Genomic DNA, 15,000 nt, shown 5'->3' with positions numbered 1-15,000 from the left:
CGAGGGACATACTTTTCGCAACAAGCTTCCACTAGGAAAGCACAGGCAACTCGTTCGAACGTCAAAGCCAACCAAATGGCAATTACCCGAGGGACAGGCTTTTCGCAAGGCACCTTCCACTAGGGAAGCGCAGGCAACCCGAAGGCGAGTCGAAGGCAACCTAAAGGCATCACCCGAGGGACATGGAGGAATGCACCAGTGGAGTTCGCTGCACAGGCAGGGATCCCTCCAACTCGCACAAACCGAACACAACTCACGCGCCACGACGTACACTGTGCACCAACCCCCCAAAACGAATCACCCCCCGAAGGACTAAGAAGCCCGACGAACGCGCGAAAACATTTAGAGAGGCCGAGCAAGCACCGGTTAGCGCGAATGCGAATAACAAACGCAACAGGCAACTTTCGAGGGACATACTTCTCGCAACAAGCTTCCACAAGGAGAGCACAGGCAACTCGTTCGCACGCCAAAGCCAACCAAATGGCAATTTAACCGAGGGACATGCATTTCGCAAGGCAACTTGTACAATTACCCGAGGGACATGGCATGCTTGCCAAGGCCGTGGCTTGGCATGCTTGCCAAGGCCGTGGCATGACATGCTGCTGGCCAAGGCCGGGGCATGCCATGCTGCTGGACAAGGCCGTGGCAAGGCATGCTGATGGCCGAGGCCGTGGCAAGGCATGCTGATGGCCGAGGCCGTGGCAAGGCATGCTGATGGCCAAGGCCGTGGCAAGGCATGCTGATGGCCGAGGCCGTGGCGTGGCATGCCATGCTGCTGGACGAGGCCGTGGCAAGGCATGCTGCTGGCCAAGGCGTTGGCATGGCATGCTGCTGCTGACCAAGGCTTGGGCTTGCCATGCTGCCGGCCAAGGCCGCGGCATGGCATGCTGCCGGCCAAGGCCGGGGCAGGGCATGCTGCTGGCCAAGGCTTTGGCATGCCATGTTGCTGGCCAAGGCCGTGGCATGGCATGCTGCTGGCCAAGGCCGTGGCATGGCATGCTGGCCAAGGTCGGGGCATGGCACGCTGCTGGCCAAGGCCGGGGCATGGCACGCTGCTGGCCATGGCCGTGGCATGACAAGCTTGCCAAGGCCAGGGCATGGCGAGCTGCTGGCCAAGGCTTTGGCATGCCATGTTGCTGGCCAAGGCTGTGGCATGGCATGCTGCTGGCCAAGGCCGTGGCATGACATGCTGGCCAAGGCCGGGGCATGGCATGCTGCTGGCCAAGGCCGTGGCATGGCATGCTGCTGGCCAAGGCCGTGGCATGACATGCTTGCCAAGGCCAGGGCATGGCATGCTGCTGGCCAAGGCTTTGGCATGCCATGTTGCTGGCCAAGGCTGTGGCATGGCATGCTGGCCTAGGCCAACGTGCCACCGCCACCACCGCGGGCCGCCACTCGACGCATCCCGTGCTTGGCTATGTAGTTTCGATGCCACAAGCCAATGCCACAAGCCAAGCGATGGCATGTGCCAAGCGCCCGCCTAGGCATAGGCGTGGCCTGTGGCCTGGCCATGCTGGCCAGCCTTAAGGGAGGTGCCCCCCCCTTATAATAGCCTGTTAAGCCCTTTTCAATCTGGCAGGAGGAAACATCAACCATGTTTGAGGAGTCATAATGGGGTTTTTTTAAAAAGTAATGGTTTTTTGCCAAAACTTTCAACATGAAAGTTGTATGAAATAATTTAATACACCATAAAAAAAATTATAAAAAAATATTTGGCCACCGGAATATTTTATTTTAATTTATTTCAATTTTAATACTTAAAAAATAATAAAAATTACTAAAAATACTCAAAAAATTCTAGAAAAATTCCAACAATTATAAGATGAGGCACTAGTAATTATAGTAATTTTTTCAATTATTTTTTTATTTTTTATTTATTTTATTATAATTTTTATGAGTAAATAAATAATTAAAAAGCCCAACGAACGTGCAAAAACTCTTAGAGAAACCGAGCAAGCATCGCATAGCTCGAATGCAACAGGCAACTTCCGAGGGACATACTTTTCCCAACAAGCTTCCACTGGGGAAAGCACTAGCAACGTGTTCGCAAGTCAAAGGCAACCAAACGGCTATTACCCGAGGGACATGCATTTCGCAGGGCAACATATACGTAAGTCAAAGCCAAACCAAATGGCAATTACACGAGGGACAGGATTGCTTGCCAAGGGCGTGGCATGCGATGTTCTAGCCCAAGGCCAAGGCACGCCGCGCTGCGGGACAAGGCCGTGGCAAGACATGCGGCTGGGCTTGGCCTTGGCATGGCATGCCGCTGGCCTTGGCTGGGCAGCGTTGGCCTTGGCATGGAATGTTGCTGGCTTCGGATGGGCTGCCTTGGCCTTGGCCTTGGCCGTGGCATGGCTTGCTGCTGGCCTTGGCCTTGGCATGGCATGCTGCTGGCTTTGGCTGGGCTGCCTTGGCCGTGGCATGGCATGCTGCTGGCCTTGGCCTTGGCATGGCATGCTGCTGGCTTTGGCTGGGCTGCCTTGGCCTTGGCATGGCATGCTGCTGGCCTTGGCTTGGCATGGCATGCTGCTGGCTTTGGCTGGCCTACCTTGGCCGTGGCATGGCTTGCTGCTGGCCTTGGCCTTGGCATGGCATGCTGCTGGCTTTGGCTGGGCTGCCTTGGCCGTGGCATGGCATGCTGCTGGCCTTGGCCTTGGCATGGCATGCTGCTGGCTTTGGCTGGGCTGCCTTGGCCTTGGCATGGCATGCTGCTGGCCTTGGCTTGGCATGGCATGCTGCTGGCTTTGGCTGGGCTGCCTTGGCCTTGGCATGGCATGCTGCTGGCCTTGGCTTGGCATGGCATGCTGCTGGCTTTGGCTGGCCTGCCTTGGCCGTGGCATGGCATGCTGCTGGCCTTGGCCTTGGCATGGCATGCTGCTGGCTTTGGCTGGCTTGCCTTGGCCGTGGCATGGCATGCTGCTGGCCTTGGCTTGGCATGGCATGCTGCTGGCTTTGGCTGGGCTGCCTTGGCCTTGGCATGGCATGCTGCTGGCCTTGGCTTGGCATGGCATGCTGCTGGCTTTGGCTGGGCTGCCTTGGCCTTGGCATGGCATGCTGCTGGCCTTGGCTTGGCATGGCATGCTGCTGGCTTTGGCTGGCCTGCCTTGGCCGTGGCATGGCATGCTGCTGGCCTTGGCCTTGGCATGGCATGCTGCTGGCTTTGGCTGGCTTGCCTTGGCCGTGGCATGGCATGCTGCTGGCCTTGGCCTTGGCATGGCATGCTGCTGGCTTTGGCTGGGCTGCCTTGGCCGTGGCATGGCAAGCTGCTGGCCTTGGCCTTGGCATGGCATGCTGCTGGCTTTGGCTGGGCTGCCTTGGCCGTGGCATGGCATGCTGCTGGCCTTGGCCTTGGCATGGCATGCTGCTGGCTTTGGCTGGGCTGCCTTGGCCGTGGCATGGCATGCTGCTGGCCTTGGCCTTGGCATGGCATGCTGCTGGCTTTGGCTGGCCTGCCTTGGCCGTGGCATGGCTTGCTGCTGGCCTTGGCCTTGGCATGGCATGCTGCTGGCTTTGGCTGGGCTGCCTTGGCCGTGGCATGGCATGCTGCTGGCCTTGGCCTTGGCATGGCATGCTGCTGGCTTTGGCTGGGCTGCCTTGGCCTTGGCATGGCATGCTGCTGGCCTTGGCTTGGCATGGCATGCTGCTGGCTTTGGCTGGCCTGCCTTGGCCGTGGCATGGCATGCTGCTGGCCTTGGCCTTGGCATGGCATGCTGCTGGCTTTGGCTGGCTTGCCTTGGCCGTGGCATGGCATGCTGCTGGCCTTGGCTTGGCATGGCATGCTGCTGGCTTTGGCTGGGCTGCCTTGTCCTTGGCATGGCATGCTGCTGGCCTTGGCTTGGCATGGCATGCTGCTGGCTTTGGCTGGGCTGCCTTGGCCTTGGCATGGCATGCTGCTGGCCTTGGCTTGGCATGGCATGCTGCTGGCTTTGGATGGCCTGCCTTGGCCGTGGCATGGCATGCTGCTGGCCTTGGCCTTGGCATGGCATGCTGCTGGCTTTGGCTGGGCTGCCTTGGCCTTGGCATGGCATGCTGCTGGCCTTGGCCTTGGCATGGCATGCTGCTGGCTTTGGCTGGCCTGCCTTGGCCGTGGCATGGCTTGCTGCTGGCCTTGGCCTTGGCATGGCATGCTGCTGGCTTTGGCTGGGCTGCCTTGGCCGTGGCATGGCATGCTGCTGGCCTTGGCCTTGGCATGGCATGCGGCTGGCTTTGGCTGGGCTGCCTTGGCCTTGGCATGGCATGCTGCTGGCCTTGGCTTGGCATGGCATGCTGCTGGCTTTGGCTGGCCTGCCTTGGCCGTGGCATGGCATGCTGCTGGCCTTGGCCTTGGCATGGCATGCTGCTGGCTTTGGCTGGGCTGCCTTGGCCGTGGCATGGCATGCTGCTGGCCTTGGCCTTGGCATGGCATGCTGCTGGCTTTGGCTGGGCTGCCTTGGCCTTGGCATGGCATGCTGCTGGCCTTGGCTTGGCATGGCATGCTGCTGGCTTTGGCTGGCCTGCCTTGGCCGTGGCATGGCATGCTGCTGGCCTTGGCCTTGGCATGGCATGCTGCTGGCTTTGGCTGGCCTGCCTTGGCCGTGGCATGGCTTGCTGCTGGCCTTGGCCTTGGCATGGCATGCTGCTGGCTTTGGCTGGGCTGCCTTGGCCGTGGCATGGCATGCTGCTGGCCTTGGCCTTGGCATGGCATGCTGCTGGCTTTGGCTGGGCTGCCTTGGCCTTGGCATGGCATGCTGCTGGCCTTGGCTTGGCATGGCATGCTGCTGGCTTTGGCTGGCCTGCCTTGGCCGTGGCATGGCATGCTGCTGGCCTTGGCCTTGGCATGGCATGCTGCTGGCTTTGGCTGGCTTGCCTTGGCCGTGGCATGGCATGCTGCTGGCCTTGGCTTGGCATGGCATGCTGCTGGCTTTGGCTGGGCTGCCTTGGCCTTGGCATGGCATGCTGCTGGCCTTGGCTTGGCATGGCATGCTGCTGGCTTTGGCTGGGCTGCCTTGGCCTTGGCATGGCATGCTGCTGGCCTTGGCTTGGCATGGCATGCTGCTGGCTTTGGCTGGCCTGCCTTGGCCGTGGCATGGCATGCTGCTGGCCTTGGCCTTGGCATGGCATGCTGCTGGCTTTGGCTGGCTTGCCTTGGCCGTGGCATGGCATGCTGCTGGCCTTGGCCTTGGCATGGCATGCTGCTGGCTTTGGCTGGGCTGCCTTGGCCGTGGCATGGCAAGCTGCTGGCCTTGCCCTTGGCATGGCATGCTGCTGGCTTTGGCTGGGCTGCCTTGGCCGTGGCATGGCATGCTGCTGGCCTTGGCCTTGGCATGGCATGCTGCTGGCTTTGGCTGGGCTGCCTTGGCCGTGGCATGGCATGCTGCTGGCCTTGGCCTTGGCATGGCTTGCTGCTGGCTTTGGCTGGCCTGCCTTGGCCGTGGCATGGCTTGCTGCTGGCCTTGGCCTTGGCATGGCATGCTGCTGGCTTTGGCTGGGCTGCCTTGGCCGTGGCATGGCATGCTGCTGGCCTTGGCCTTGGCATGGCATGCTGCTGGCTTTGGCTGGGCTGCCTTGGCCTTGGCATGGCATGCTGCTGGCCTTGGCTTGGCATGGCATGCTGCTGGCTTTGGCTGGCCTGCCTTGGCCGTGGCATGGCATGCTGCTGGCCTTGGCCTTGGCATGGCATGCTGCTGGCTTTGGCTGGCTTGCCTTGGCCGTGGCATGGCATGCTGCCGGCCTTGGCTTGGCATGGCATGCTGCTGGCTTTGGCTGGGCTGCCTTGGCCTTGGCATGGCATGCTGCTGGCCTTGGCTTGGCATGGCATGCTGCTGGCTTTGGCTGGGCTGCCTTGGCCTTGGCATGGCATGCTGCTGGCCTTGGCTTGGCATGGCATGCTGCTGGCTTTGGCTGGCCTGCCTTGGCCGTGGCATGGCATGCTGCTGGCCTTGGCCTTGGCATGGCATGCTGCTGGCTTTGGCTGGCTTGCCTTGGCCGTGGCATGGCATGCTGCTGGCCTTGGCCTTGGCATGGCATGCTGCTGGCTTTGGCTGGGCTGCCTTGGCCGTGGCATGGCAAGCTGCTGGCCTTGCCCTTGGCATGGCATGCTGCTGGCTTTGGCTGGGCTGCCTTGGCCTTGGCATGGCATGCTGCTGGCCTTGGTTTGGCATGGCATGCTGCTGGCTTTGGCTGGCCTGCCTTGGCCGTGGCATGGCATGCTGCTGGCCTTGGCCTTGGCATGGCATGCTGCTGGCTTTGGCTGGCTTGCCTTGGCCGTGGCATGGCATGCTGCTGGCCTTGGCCTTGGCATGGCATGCTGCTGGCTTTGGCTGGGCTGCCTTGGCCGTGGCATGGCATGCTGCTGGCCTTGGCCTTGGCATGGCATGCTGCTGGCTTTGGCTGGGCTGCCTTGGCCTTGGCATGGCATGCTGCTGGCCTTGGCTTGGCATGGCATGCTGCTGGCTTTGGCTGGCCTGCCTTGGCCGTGGCATGGCATGCTGCTGGCCTTGGCCTTGGCATGGCATGCTGCTGGCTTTGGCTGGCCTGCCTTGGCCGTGGCATGGCTTGCTGCTGGCCTTGGCCTTGGCATGGCATGCTGCTGGCTTTGGCTGGGCTGCCTTGGCCGTGGCATGGCATGCTGCTGGCCTTGGCCTTGGCATGGCATGCTGCTGGCTTTGGCTGGGCTGCCTTGGCCTTGGCATGGCATGCTGCTGGCCTTGGCTTGGCATGGCATGCTGCTGGCTTTGGCTGGCCTGCCTTGGCCGTGGCATGGCATGCTGCTGGCCTTGGCCTTGGCATGGCATGCTGCTGGCTTTGGCTGGCTTGCCTTGGCCGTGGCATGGCATGCTGCTGGCCTTGGCTTGGCATGGCATGCTGCTGGCTTTGGCTGGGCTGCCTTGGCCTTGGCATGGCATGCTGCTGGCCTTGGCTTGGCATGGCATGCTGCTGGCTTTGGCTGGGCTGCCTTGGCCTTGGCATGGCATGCTGCTGGCCTTGGCTTGGCATGGCATGCTGCTGGCTTTGGCTGGCCTGCCTTGGCCGTGGCATGGCATGCTGCTGGGCTTGGCCTTGGCATGGCATGCTGCTGGCTTTGGCTGGCTTGCCTTGGCCGTGGCATGGCATGCTGCTGGCCTTGGCCTTGGCATGGCATGCTGCTGGCTTTGGCTGGGCTGCCTTGGCCGTGGCATGGCAAGCTGCTGGCCTTGCCCTTGGCATGGCATGCTGTTGGCTTTGGCTGGGCTGCCTTGGCCTTGGCATGGCATGCTGCTGGCCTTGGCTAGGCATGGCATGCTGCTGGCTTTGGCTGGCCTGCCTTGGCCGTGGCATGGCATGCTGCTGGCCTTGGCCTTGGCATGGCATGCTGCTGGCTTTGGCTGGCCTGCCTTGGCCGTGGCATGGCATGCTGCTGGGCTTGGCCTTGGCATGGCATGCTGCTGGCTTTGGCTGGGCTGCCTTGGCCGTGGCATGGCATGCTGCTGGGCTTGGCCTTGGCATGGCATGCTGCTGGCTTTGGCTGGCTTGCCTTGGCCGTGGCATGGCATGCTGCTGGCCTTGGCCTTGGCATGGCATGCTGCTGGCTTTGGCTGGGCTGCCTTGGCCGTGGCATGGCAAGCTGCTGGCCTTGCCCTTGGCATGGCATGCTGCTGGCTTTGGCTGGGCTGCCTTGGCCTTGGCATGGCATGCTGCTGGCCTTGGCTTGGCATGGCATGCTGCTGGCTTTGGCTGGCCTGCCTTGGCCGTGGCATGGCATGCTGCTGGCCTTGGCCTTGGCATGGCATGCTGCTGGCTTTGGCTGGCCTGCCTTGGCCGTGGCATGGCATGCTGCTGGGCTTGGCCTTGGCATGGCATGCTGCTGGCTTTGGCTGGGCTGCCTTGGCCGTGGCATGGCATGCTGCTGGCCTTGGCCTTGGCATGGCATGCTGCTGGCTTTGGCTGGGCTGCCTTGGCCTTGGCATGGCATGCTGCTGGCTTTGGCTGGGCTGCCTTGGCCTTGGCATGGCATGCTGCTGGCCTTGGCTTGGGATGGCATGCTGCTGGCTTTGGCTGGGCTGCCTTGGCCGTGGCATGGCATGCTGCTGGCCTTGGCCTTGGCATGGCATGCTGCTGGCTTTGGCTGGGCTGCCTTGGCCTTGGCATGGCATGCTGCTGGCCTTGGCTTGGCATGGCATGCTGCTGGCTTTGGCTGGGCTGCCTTGGCCGTGGCATGGCATGCTGCTGGCCTTGGCCTTGGCATGGCATGCTGCTGGCTTTGGCTGGGCTGCCTTGGCCTTGGCATGGCATGCTGCTGGCCTTGGCTTGGCATGGCATGCTGCTGGCTTTGGCTGGCCTGCCTTGGCCGTGGCATGGCATGCTGCTGGCCTTGGCCTTGGCATGGCATGCTGCTGGCTTTGGCTGGGCTGCCTTGGCCTTGGCATGGCATGCTGCTGGCCTTGGCTTGGCATGGCATGCTGCTGGCTTTGGCTGGGCTGCCTTGGCCTTGGCATGGCATGCTGCTGGCCTTGGCTTGGCATGGCATGCTGCTGGCTTTGGCTGGGCTGCCTTGGCCGTGGCATGGCATGCTACTGGCCTTGGCCTTGGCATGGCATGCTGCTGGCTTTGGCTGGGCTGCCTTGGCCGTGGCATGGCATGCTGCTGGCCTTGGCCTTGGCATGGCATGCTGCTGGCTTTGGCTGGGCTGCCTTGGCCTTGGCATGGCATGCTGCTGGCCTTGGCTTGGCATGGCATGCTGCTGGCTTTGGCTGGCCTGCCTTGGCCGTGGCATGGCATGCTGCTGGCCTTGGCCTTGGCATGGCATGCTGCTGGCTTTGGCTGGCTTGCCTTGGCCGTGGCATGGCATGCTGCTGGCCTTGGCTTGGCATGGCATGCTGCTGGCTTTGGCTGGGCAGCCTTGGCCTTGGCATGGCATGCTGCTGGCCTTGGCTTGGCATGGCATGCTGCTGGCTTTGGCTGGGCTGCCTTGGCCTTGGCATGGCATGCTGCTGGCCTTGGCTTGGCATGGCATGCTGCTGGCTTTGGCTGGCCTGCCTTGGCCGTGGCATGGCATGCTGCTGGCCTTGGCCTTGGCATGGCATGCTGCTGGCTTTGGCTGGCTTGCCTTGGCCGTGGCATGGCGTGCTGCTGGCCTTGGCCTTGGCATGGCATGCTGCTGGCTTTGGCTGGGCTGCCTTGGCCTTGGCATGGCATGCTGCTGGCCTTGGCTTGGCATGGCATGCTGCTGGCTTTGGCTGGCCTGCCTTGGCCGTGGCATGGCATGCTGCTGGCCTTGGCCTTGGCATGGCATGCTGCTGGCTTTGGCTGGGCTGCCTTGGCCGTGGCATGGCATGCTGCTGGCCTTGGCCTTCGCATGGCATGCTGCTGGCTTTGGCTGGGCTGCCTTGGCCGTGGCATGGCATGCTGCTGGCCTTGGCCTTGGCATGGCATGCTGCTGGCTTTGGCTGGGCTGCCTTGGCCGTGGCATGGCATGCTGCTGGCCTTGGCCTTGGCATGGCATGCTGCTGGCTTTGGCTGGCCTGCCTTGGCCGTGGCATGGCATGCTGCTGGCCTTGGCCTTGGCATGGCATGCTGCTGGCTTTGGCTGGGCTGCCTTGGCCTTGGCATGGCATGCTGCTGGCCTTGGCTTGGCATGGCATGCTGCTGGCTTTGGCTGGGCTGCCTTGACCGTGGCATGGCATGCTGCTGGCCTTGGCCTTGGCATGGCATGCTGCTGGCTTTGGCTGGCCTGCCTTGGCCGTGGCATGGCTTGCTGCTGGCCTTGGCCTTGGCATGGCATGCTGCTGGCTTTGGCTGGGCTGCCTTGGCCGTGGCATGGCATGCTGCTGGCCTTGGCCTTGGCATGGCATGCTGCTGGCTTTGGCTGGGCTGCCTTGGCCTTGGCATGGCATGCTGCTGGCCTTGGCTTGGCTTGGCATGACATGCTGCTGGCTTTGGCTGGCCTGCCTTGGCCGTGGCATGGCATGCTGCTGGCCTTGGCCTTGGCATGGCATGCTGCTGGCTTTGGCTGGCTTGCCTTGGCCGTGGCATGGCATGCTGCTGGCCTTGGCTTGGCATGGCATGCTGCTGGCTTTGGCTGGGCTGCCTTGGCCTTGGCATGGCATGCTGCTGGCCTTGGCTTGGCATGGCATGCTGCTGGCTTTGGCTGGGCTGCCTTGGCCTTGGCATGGCATGCTGCTGGCCTTGGCTTGGCATGGCATGCTGCTGGCTTTGGCTGGCCTGCCTTGGCCGTGGCATGGCATGCTGCTGGCCTTGGCCTTGGCATGGCATGCTGCTGGCTTTGGCTGGCTTGCCTTGGCCGTGGCATGGCGTGCTGCTGGCCTTGGCCTTGGCATGGCATGCTGCTGGCTTTGGCTGGGCTGCCTTGGCCGTGGCATGGCATGCTGCTGGCCTTGGCCTTGGCATGGCATGCTGCTGGCCTTGGCCTTGGCATGGCATGCTGCTGGCTTTGGCTGGGCTGCCTTGGCCTTGGCATGGCATGCTGCTGGCCTTGGCTTGGCATGGCATGCTGCTGGCTTTGGCTGGGCTGCCTTGGCCGTGGCATGGCATGCTACTGGCCTTGGCCTTCGCATGGCATGCTGCTGGCTTTGGCTGGGCTGCCTTGGCCGTGGCATGGCATGCTGCTGGCCTTGGCCTTGGCATGGCATGCTGCTGGCTTTGGCTGGGCTGCCTTGGCCGTGGCATGGCATGCTGCTGGCCTTGGCTTGGCATGGCATGCTGCTGGCTTTGGCTGGGCTGCCTTGGCCTTGGCATGGCATGCTGCTGGCCTTGGCCTTGGCATGGCATGCTGCTGGCTTTGGCTGGGCTGCCTTGGCCTTGGCATGGCATGCTGCTGGCCTTGGCTTGGCATGGCAAGCTGCTGGCTTTGGCTGGCCTGCCTTGGCCGTGGCATGGCATGCTGCTGGCCTTGGCGTTGGCATGGCACGCTGCTGGCTTTGGCTGGGCTGCCTTGGCCGTGGCATGGCATGCTGCTGGCCTTGGCCTTGGCATGGCATGCTGCTGGCTTTGGCTGGGCTGCCTTGGCCTTGGCATGGCATGCTGCTGGCCTTGGCTTGGCATGGCATGCTGCTGGCTTTGGCTGGGCTGCCTTGGCCTTGCCATGGCATGCTGCTGGCCTTGGCTTGGCATGGCATGCTGCTGGCTTTGGCTGGGCTGCCTTGGCCGTGGCATGCCATGCTGCTGGCCTTGGCCTTGGGGCTGGGCTGCCTTGGCTGCGGTTGTTATCACTAGACGTGCGTTGCGTGCGAAGGCGTGCAAAGGCGTGCGCGACCATGCGCGCAACACGCGCACCGTGGTCAAAAAGACCACGCGCGCGGTATTCGCACAGGCCACGCTGCCCACGCCGCGGGCATGCCAGGCCAGGCTGCCCTGGCCGGCTGCATGCCAGGCCGCCCAGGCCGTGCGCATGCCAGGCCGTGCTGCCCAGGCCGGCTGCATGCCAGGCCGCCCAGGCCGTGCGCATGCCATGCCGTGCTGCCCACGCTGCGGGCATGCCAGGCCGGCTGCATGCCAGGCCGCCCAGGCCGTGCGCATGCCATGCCGTGCTGCCCAGGCCGGCTGCATGCCAGGCCGCCCAGGCCGTGCGCATGCCATGCCGTGCTGCCCACGCCGCGGGCATGCCAGCCCGGCTGCATGCCAGGCCGCCCAGGCCGTGCGCATGCCATGCCGTGCTGCCCACGCCGCGCGCATGCCAGGCCGCCCAGGCCGTGCGCATGCCATGCCGTGCTGCCCAGGCCGGCTGCATGCCAGGCCGCCCAGGCCGTGCGCATGCCATGCCGTGCTGCCCGCGCCGCGGGCATGCCAGCCCGGCTGCATGCCAGGCCGCCCAGGCCGTGCGCATGCCATGCCGTGCTGCCCACGCCGCGCGCATGCCAGGCCGCCCACGCCCGCGCGCATGCCACGCCATGCTGCTCTAGGCCGCGCCCAGGCCGCGCCCAGGCCGCGCAAGGCCGCGCCCAGGCCGCCCAAGGCCGCGCCCAGGCCGCGCAAGGCCGCGCCCAGGCCGCCCAAGGCCGCGCAAGGCCGCGGTCCAGGCCGCCCAAGGCCGCGGCCGAGCCGCCCAAGGCCGCAGCCCAGGCCGCGGTCGAGCCGCAGTGCATATAACCCAAGGCCGCAGCCCAGGCCGCGCCCAACATGGGGCGTACCTGACACTGCCTGGCCCTGGGCAAGGGAGGTGCCCCCCCCTTATAATAGGCTGTTAAGCCCTTTTCAATCTGGCAGGAGGAAACATCAAGCATGTTCGAGGAGTCATAATGGGGTTTTTTTAAAAAGTAATGGTTTTTTGCCAAAACTTTCAACATGAAAGTTGTAGGAAATAATTTAATACACCATAAAAAAAATTAAAAAAAATATTTTTTTACCGAAAATATTTTATTTTAATTTATTTCGATTTTAATACTTAAAAAATAATAAAAATTAATAAAAATGGTCAAAAAATTATGGAAAAATTCCAATAATTAAAGGATGATTCACTAGTAATTATAGAAATTATTAAATTATTTTTTTCATTTTTTTTATTTTATTTTGATTTTTTTTGCCAAATAAGGGCTTTAAAAATTCGAAAAGCTCAAGAAAAATTGCAAAAAAATAGGGAATGACATTTAGAATTGATTGTAGTGCATTTTTAATTGTGTTGCACGGTTTGGGTAAGATTATAAAAGAATCATGTTCAAAAAGATCGATCAAGGCGGTGGCATGCCATGGCCTTGGCCTTGGCCTTTGCCCGCGGCCTTGGCCTTGGCCTTGGCCATGCCTTGCACAGGGACTTGGCCTTGCCCACTGCCTTGGCCTTGGCCTTGGCCTTTGCCCGCGGCCTTGGCCTTGGCCTTGGCCATGCCTTGCACAGGGACTTGGCCTTGCCCACTGCCTTGGCCTTGGCCTTTGCCCGCGGCCTTGGCCTTGGCCTTGGCCTTGGCCATGCCTTGCACAGGGACTTGGCCTTGCCCACTGCCTTGGCCTTGGCCTTGGCCATGGCATGGCATGCTCGCCGAGGCTGTGGCATGCCTTGCTCTGCTAGCCAAGGCCGCGGCGTGGCATGCTCGCCCAGCCCGTGGCATGCCATGCTCGCCCAGCCCGTGGCACGCCATGTTGGCCCAAGGCATTGGCATGGCATGCCGGCCAAGGCATGCTGGCCAACGCTGCACAAAGCGGTGCCATGGCATGGCATGCTGACCAAGACCGTGCCATGGCATGCTGGGCGAGGCCGTGGCATGGCATGCTGGCCGAGGCCGTGGCTTGCCATGCCGCCACGGCCGTGGCATGCCGGGCAACGGACCGGCATGGCCCAGCCCGTGGCACGCCATGTTGGCCCAAGGCATTGGCATGGCATGCCGGCCAAGGCATGCTGGCCAACGCCGCGGCACGGCGTGCTGGACAAGGCGGTGCCATGGCATGGCATGCTGACCAAGACAGTGCCATGGCATGCTGGCCGAGGCCGTGGCAAGGCATGCTGGCCGAGGCCGTGGCTTGCCATGCCGCCACGGCCGTGGCATGCTGGGCAACGGACCGGCACGGCATGCTGGCCGTAGCGGTGGCACGACATGCTGGCCAAGGCAGTGGCATGGCATGTTGGCCAAGGATAAGGCATGGCACGCCGTGGCAAGGCACGCTGGCCAAGGCAGTCGCAAGCCATGCGGGCCGAGGCCGTGGCATGGCATGTTGGGCAACGACTTGGCAAGGCATGCGGGCCGAGCCCGTGGCATGGCTTCCGGGCAGAGGCCGTGGCATGGCACGCCGGCCGAGCCCGTGGCATGGCATGCGAGCCGAGGCCGTGGCATGGCATGGCATGCGGGCCGAGGCCGTGGCATGGCATTCCGTCCTTGGCATGCGGGGCAACGCTGTGGCATGGCATGCGGGCCGAGGCCGTGGCAAGGCATGTTGGCCAAGGCCATGGCATGGCCCGCTGGGCAACGCGGTGGCGTGGCATGCTGGGCAACGCCGTGGCAAGGCATGCGGGCCGAGGCCGTGGCATGGCATGCGGGCCGAGGCCGTGGCATGTCATGCGGGCCGAGGCCGTGGCATGGCATGCGGGCCGAGGCCGAGGCCTTGGCATGGCATGCGGGCCGAGGCCGTGGCATGGCATGTTGGGCGACGCCGTAGCAAGGCATGCGGGCCGAGGCCGTGCCTCGACATGTTGGCCAAGGCTAAGGCATGGCACGCCGGGCAACGCGGTGGCATGGCATGCTGGGCAACGCGGGGGCAAGGCATGCGGGCCGAGGCCGTGGCATGGCATGTTGGGCAACGCCGTAGCAAGGCATGCGGGCCGAGGCCGTGGCATGGCATGCGGGCCGTGGCCGTGGCATGGCATGTTGGGCGACGCCGGGGCATGGCATGCGGGCCGAGGCCGTGGCATGTCATGCGGGCCGAGGCCGTGGCATGGCTTGCGGGCCGAGGCCGTGGCATGGCATGCGGGCCGAGGCCTTGGCTCGACATGTTGGCCAAGGCTAAGGCATGGCACGCCGGGCAACGCGGTGGCATGGCATGCCGGGCAACGCGGTGGCAAGGCATGCGGGCCTAGGCCGTGGCATGGCATGTTGGGCAACGCCGTAGCAAGGCATGCGGGCCGAGGCCGTGGCATGGCATGCGGGCCGAGGCCGTGGCATGGCATGCGGGCCGTGGCCGTGGCATGGCATGTTGGGCGACGCCGTGGCATGGCATGCGGGCCGAGGCCGTGGCATGGCATGTTTGGCATCGCCGTGGCAAGACATGCGGGCCGTGGCATGGCATGGCATGCGGGCCGAGGCCGTGGCATGGCATGTTGGGCGACGCCGTGGCAAGGCATGCGGGCCGAGGCCGTGGCATGGCATGCGGGCCGAGGCCGTGGCATGGCATGTTGGGCGACGCCGTAGCAAGGCATGCGGGCCGAGGCCGTGGCTCGACATGTTGGCCAAGGCTAAGGCATTGCACGCCGGGCAACGCGGTGGCATGGCATGCTGGGCAACGCGGTGGCAAGGCATGCGGGCCGAGGCCGTGGCATGGCATGTTGGGCAACGCCGTAGCAAGGCATGCCGGCCGAGGCCGTGGCATGGCATGCGGGCC

This window comes from Camellia sinensis, chromosome 14, assembly GCF_055761805.1.
Source record: "Camellia sinensis isolate YWXY chromosome 14, ASM5576180v1, whole genome shotgun sequence".
Taxonomy (NCBI): Eukaryota; Viridiplantae; Streptophyta; class Magnoliopsida; order Ericales; family Theaceae; genus Camellia; species Camellia sinensis.
The sequence above is the reverse complement of the archived record's forward strand: the minus strand, read 5'-3'. Positions refer to the sequence as shown.